The sequence below is a fragment of the Nannospalax galili genome, unplaced genomic scaffold, assembly GCF_000622305.1.
Source record: "Nannospalax galili isolate Female #2095 unplaced genomic scaffold, S.galili_v1.0 scaffold680, whole genome shotgun sequence".
NCBI classification, from domain to species: Eukaryota; Metazoa; Chordata; class Mammalia; order Rodentia; family Spalacidae; genus Nannospalax; species Nannospalax galili.
Window position 1 is genome coordinate 1,503,997 of NW_008348218.1, and position 5,958 is coordinate 1,509,954.

The window sequence follows — 5,958 nt, forward strand, 5'->3', positions numbered from 1 at the left end:
TAAGTGACTCTCAGTCAGTAACCCAGCATAGACCTGGGAAAATGAACAGCAGACCCCAATCTTATCTAAAGGAATATTGGCAGCTGATTGCTGCTAGATGAGGAAGAGCTGATCTTCCTAAAACAAGGAACTCTAGATAGGCTGACTAGATTCAGTGGATGGACAAGCACTGTGGAACGGCTCGGGGTGCCGACAACACTCTGGACAGTAACAGAGATGACAGAGTATATGGGCTCCAGTTGGGGGCGGGGGCTATGGGATGGTGCCATTTGGGAAGTGGGTATATAGATGAATGAGATTGTTTGGGATGTTCTGTATGATACACACACACACACACACACAAATAAAAAAATAAAATAAATGAGTTATATTTGAGAAAGAAGCATAAAAATTTGCTTCACGTTAATTAGTAGACCTGAAAAACATTACCATTGAAATCTACCTGATGACTTTATATCCATACTCAGGTGCCAAGACTCTGAGAATAACCAACTGTGACTAATAATAATCAGATACATAGAGATTAGAGACGCATGTTCCAACATCTAAGTGTTAGTGGCATTAAAAATAAGTTTTTCTGTAGGAAACAGTATATTTTAAAATGAAATGGAGAGTTTTTTAAGAAATCCAAATTATTTTAATTTTGAAATCCTATCAATAAGGGTTATTATGCTGTAAAATAAGGATGTCTTAGATGGAAAGTGAAAATTAAAAAAAAAAAAGCTTTGGTCATCATTACTAAATAACAGTATAGCAAACATAATTTTTCATTTTCAATCTTTAGTATTTCAGAAAGTACATCAACACTCTCTAATATGATATTTTACACAAAATAGAATAATGTTTGTTGAGTTAAGAACACATATCTTAAAAATCTTTGGCCTGGACAGACACATTTTTAATATTTTCTCAGTTAGCCCTGAGTCATGAATGTACATGTCTTTTTATCAAGTTTATAAAAGGTTAGACATTCTAAATTATGTAGCATTTGCTTTTTGTGGAATGATAACAATGAAAAACTTGATAGACATTACAAATGATTACATCAATAACCTCTATACATATTTGGTAACTGTATATAATGATTCTTAAAGCTCTTACACCAAGAATATCTACACGTTGCCAATTACATAATTCAAAAAATGACCTAGTTCTATTTAATGAAAAAATATATATATACGTAATTTAAAAAATTACTTTGTCTTAGCAAAAATCCCATTTATAAGATTTACTCTACTATATTTATGATTTTATGACCAATTTGAAAGGCATAGCATTAAAAAATGAATTAAATTAGCTCTTTCCATGCTAATTAAATTTGTAATTACTCTGAAAAAATAGGTTGTGGCTTTGAAAATGGCAAGTTCTTAGTGTGTGAACTAGCTGTAGGCAAGCAAGCTCCAAATTCTAATTGCTGTTCTTGGTCATCTTTGCATATTTCAGTAATAAAGTATCTTGTCTTGTGCATTGCACTGGGTGTTGGTGCAAGTATAGAATATGTTTCTTCATCCACTTGACTAATTGTTACACCTGTTTCTGCCTGAAGTTTTTTTAAAGTGGTATCCACCTGGTTCAACAAATTTTGCTCATTTTGATAATAGAACCTGAAGTTTCTACAACTGGTCCATGTTCTTTTCTAGATGCTCGAGGTTTTGAAATTGCTTTGTTCATTATCTGTAATATCTCCTTCTTTCCCACTGATGCTTGTTGAAGGGCCTCCATTGCAATTTTAATTGGGATTCCAGGTAATTTAATATCAGCCTGTAATACAGTCATTCCTTTGTACCGGCTATTTTGAAATCCATGTCACCATTGTAATCTTCAGTTCCCAGGATGTCTGTCAGCAAACGATAATCTTGCATTTCACCTTCCTCTGGATTGTTTTTGGTGACCAATCCTACTGCTACACCTGCGACAGCAGATGAAATTGGGGTTTGAATCCATCAATGCCAAACTTCCACCACATGTGGATGCCATAGAAGATGACCAATTTGATTCTAGGACTTCAGATGTAACTCTCACCGTAAAAGAAAAATCTTTGGGACTAACAGGATTCAAAGCTTTCCCGGCGAGAGCACCATGCCCAAGTTCTCTTCTGTTTACACCCGTAACTTTGCCAACTTCATTAGTTGCATAAAGAGGAAACTCAGAGTGCAGCATGAAAATTTTATCTTTAACCCCATTTATAGCTGTTATAATTTGATCCGACTTAATACTGGATTCTAATGAATCAAATGTACCTATACAGAGAACCTGTGTTTGTCCTCTGAAATAATGCTGATCCGTGAAGAGTTTTAAACATATCTACCTCACAACTTAGGTTCCTAAGTGAAGTCAAATCTCGTCCATTGCACCTTTTGTATTCATTCAAAATAATACTTCTAAAAACTTCCTTTGCGACAACATTGAATGATTCTATTATTTCAAATGGGTCGACCTCTGGAAATTTTCCTTTTAGTTGTTCCTCTGTATCTAATCTTATCTTGTTAACAGCTTCATCTCTGGAAATTTTATCATGTTCATAAACAGTGAAAACTGCATAGATCTTCTCCATGGTGATTCTGTGAGCGTATTTCATAATCTCTGGTTAAGGGGTAGACATCTTCTGGGGCGTCCTCTTGGCAATCCCGATTTCTTTTACCAGTTGCTGGGTGCCCTGAATTATTTGCTGGGTATACTTCTCTCCAACTTTGATAGCACACAGAAGTTCCGCTGTAACATGTTTTCTGCGGAAGCTTCCAACATGACAATTTGACTTTTAGGTGCTCCAGCAACCACTAAATTTAAAGGGCTACAAGACATTTGTTGGGTTAAGGACACATTCTCCATCAATCATTCCTATTCATACTGCCCCAACAGGTCCATTCCAAGGAATATCTGATAACGAGAGGGCTACAGAAGCACCATTAATTGCCAGGATGTCAGGTTCATTAATACCATCTACTGCTAGCAGATTACAAAGAACCTGAGTATCATAAAAGTAGCCTGCTGGAAAGAGAGGGCAAATTGAACGATCTATTATTCGACTTGTAAGAATTTCTTTGTCAGAAGAGCCAGTCTCTCTTCTAAGGTAGTTTGTGGGAACTCTACCTGCTGCAGCAGGCTTCCGTCTCTAGTCAACCACCAAATGCATGAACTGGGAAGGTGAAGGTTTTGTTTTGCTGACCGCTGTGACCATGACGCAGTGTCACCTGACTGTATCACAGCACAGCCATCGGCAAACCTTTGCCAGTTTCCCAGATGATATTTCTAGTTTTCTGTTGCCGAGGTCCACGGCCACGGCTCGAGACCCTACGCTACTCCACAGTGCTCGCACCTGCCCATAGGTGAGGGCCCAGCTGCACCGGCCGAGCCAGAGGGCGGCAGCCCAGCGGCCGGAGCCGCAGGCAAGAGCAACCGGAGATCTTTTTTAAAGGTTAAAACCTCATTCAATTTTATGTCTTATAGGGTTTATACTAAGTTCAATATTGTATAATTCAACTATGAACCTAAAAACTACAGCCAATTTTGAAAGAGATGCATCTTTGCTCTGGAAATTGTTATTGAATATTTTAAAGCTGTAATGAAATGCTTCTAATCATGTTGTTATTAAATAAATAATTTTAAAAAAGAAAAAAAAAGACCGTTCTTCTCTACTGATTGATCTCCTCCTTTATCAAAGACTAGTTGACTATTTGACTATTTTATGAAGTCCATCTGTTCCATTGATCTATCTAGTCTTTAAATACCATGCTGTATGGATTACAGACACTTTCTTAAAAGTTTGAAGTCAAATAGTGACCATAGTGACCATCCTCTGTCGCTGCTCAATATTGTATTGGCTACTCCCTTTCACAACTATTAAATTATTAATTTTTAATCAATATACAAGAAACATCATAGATGTTCATACAATTTTAATGTTTGATATATTTATAGGATGATGTTTAAATCAGGATTAACATTTATATCTTCATTTCTCATTCCTTTGTGGAGAAAACTTTCAAAATTCTCATCTTGAATTTGAAATGTACAGTAGTCAGCATCTACCCAAGAGATTCTTAATCCAACCTAATTGAAGTATTGTTCATTTATTGGGCCTCTCCCCATCTCCCCGCATTGCCCCTGGCTTTGCCACTCCACTGTCACCTCTAGGATATCAATGTTTCCTTTTACTTAATACATAAGAGTGAGGTCCTGTGCTGCTTGCATTTCTCTGCCTGATTTATTTCCTTAAACATAATGATCTCTAGTTCTCTAATTCCAAATTGCCACAAAGGGTAAGACTTCATCTGCTTTTTAATTTTTATTTTGCATTTTTAAAATTTATTGTGTATGCATATATGTGCTATAATACATGTGTGGAGTCAAAGGACAACTTGGGGGGAGTCTGTTCCCTCTGTCTACCATGTGGGTTCTGTGGGTCAAACTCAGGTTATCAGACTTAGTGTCAAGTACCTCCACCTGCTGAACCATCTTGCCGGCCTAGGACTTCATCCTTTTTATGAATGAAGTGTTTCATTATGTATAGGTACCAGATTTTCTTTACCTGTTTATCAGTTGGACACTCAGGAAGTTCTCAATTTTTGACTGTTGTGAATAATGCTGCAATGGGTGTCAGAGTCTCTTCAAGGTCCTGATTTCGCTTCCTCTTGAGTCATACTGAGTAGTAGAATTGATAGTTCACATGGAAGGAAGCTCTAGTGTTTAGTTTTGATGCTGTTTCCATAGTGACTGTACTATTACATCCCTACTGAGAGTGTAAACATGTTCTCTTTTCTCTGTCTCTGCACGGGTTCTTGTTATTTTATGTTCTCCCATTCTGTAGGTTGTCCTTTCACTGTTGAACCTTTCCATTGCTTTACATAAGACTTTAGTTTAGTTACTATTTGTCTACTTTTGCTTTCAATTTCTGTGTCTTTTACTTTTCCGTGGAAACTTTAGATCTGGTTTGTTAAGACCCAAAATTAGCCTCCTGGGGTTTTGATCAGTATTGCATTGAATCTATAGATCAAATAGTTGAGAATTGCCATCTTACAATTTTTTCAATCTATGAACTCTTCATTTATTTGTAACTTTTTTTAACTTTTTGTCTGAATTTTATAGTTTTCTGTGTTCACGTCTTATACATTACATAGTACAATAGAAACATGACTATTTTATTTTCAGGGAGTGAATGCAAATATGTGTATTAATTTTAATTGATAACTGCAGGTATGTAGAAAACAACCTTTGTGTATTGACCTTTTATCTTTACTGTAGTTGTTTGTTATTCATAGGAGGATTTTTTTTTTTAGCTATTGATTCTTCTGGAATTTTCTACTTCGGTAATCATATCTGCTAACAAAGGCTGTTTTATTTCTTCCTTTTAAATCTGTATGTATTTAATTTTCTTTTCTTGTCTGAATTGCATTAACTCAGTTTCCAGTATGGTATTGCATAGACATGGTGAACTGTTCCACATTATATGGAAACAGCAGTCAGTTTCTGGTCATCAAATGTGACTGTTAAGAGGATTTATGTTCTTTGAGCATCTCCCCATGTAGTTCTAGTTTGTTGAGAGTTTTCAGTATGAGTGACTGTTAGATCTGGCAAAATAATTCTGCATCTATTGATGCCATGATATCATTTCTCTTTCACTTGGTAGATGCATTTTATTAGTTGGTATTTGAATGCTGAAGCAGCCTTGCATACTGGGGACAAGTCCCACTTGTCTGTGGCACAATCTTGTTACATATTTCCTTGATTTGCTAATATTTTGATGATTATTTTTGTATCTATATTAATAAAAGACATTGATTTGTAATTTTTTCTGTTTTTAAATAGTGGGGTAATCCTGTCCTCATAAAGTAAAATGGGAGGTGTTTGCTTCTATTTTCTGAAATTTATTGTAGAGATTAGTAAAATTTCTTTTTTAAATTTCAGGGGGCAATTCACCAGTGAAGCCATCTGAAACAAGGACTTTTTAAAAAAATGTAT

The 5,958-nt window shown here is 35.8% G+C and overlaps 1 pseudogene; it reads right to left on the bottom strand.

The window, feature by feature from the left end:
• Window positions 1-1,324: 1,324 nt before the first annotated feature.
• On the bottom strand, window positions 1,325-4,455 carry LOC103743591 (annotated as a pseudogene).
• Window positions 4,456-5,958: the final 1,503 nt, after the last annotated feature.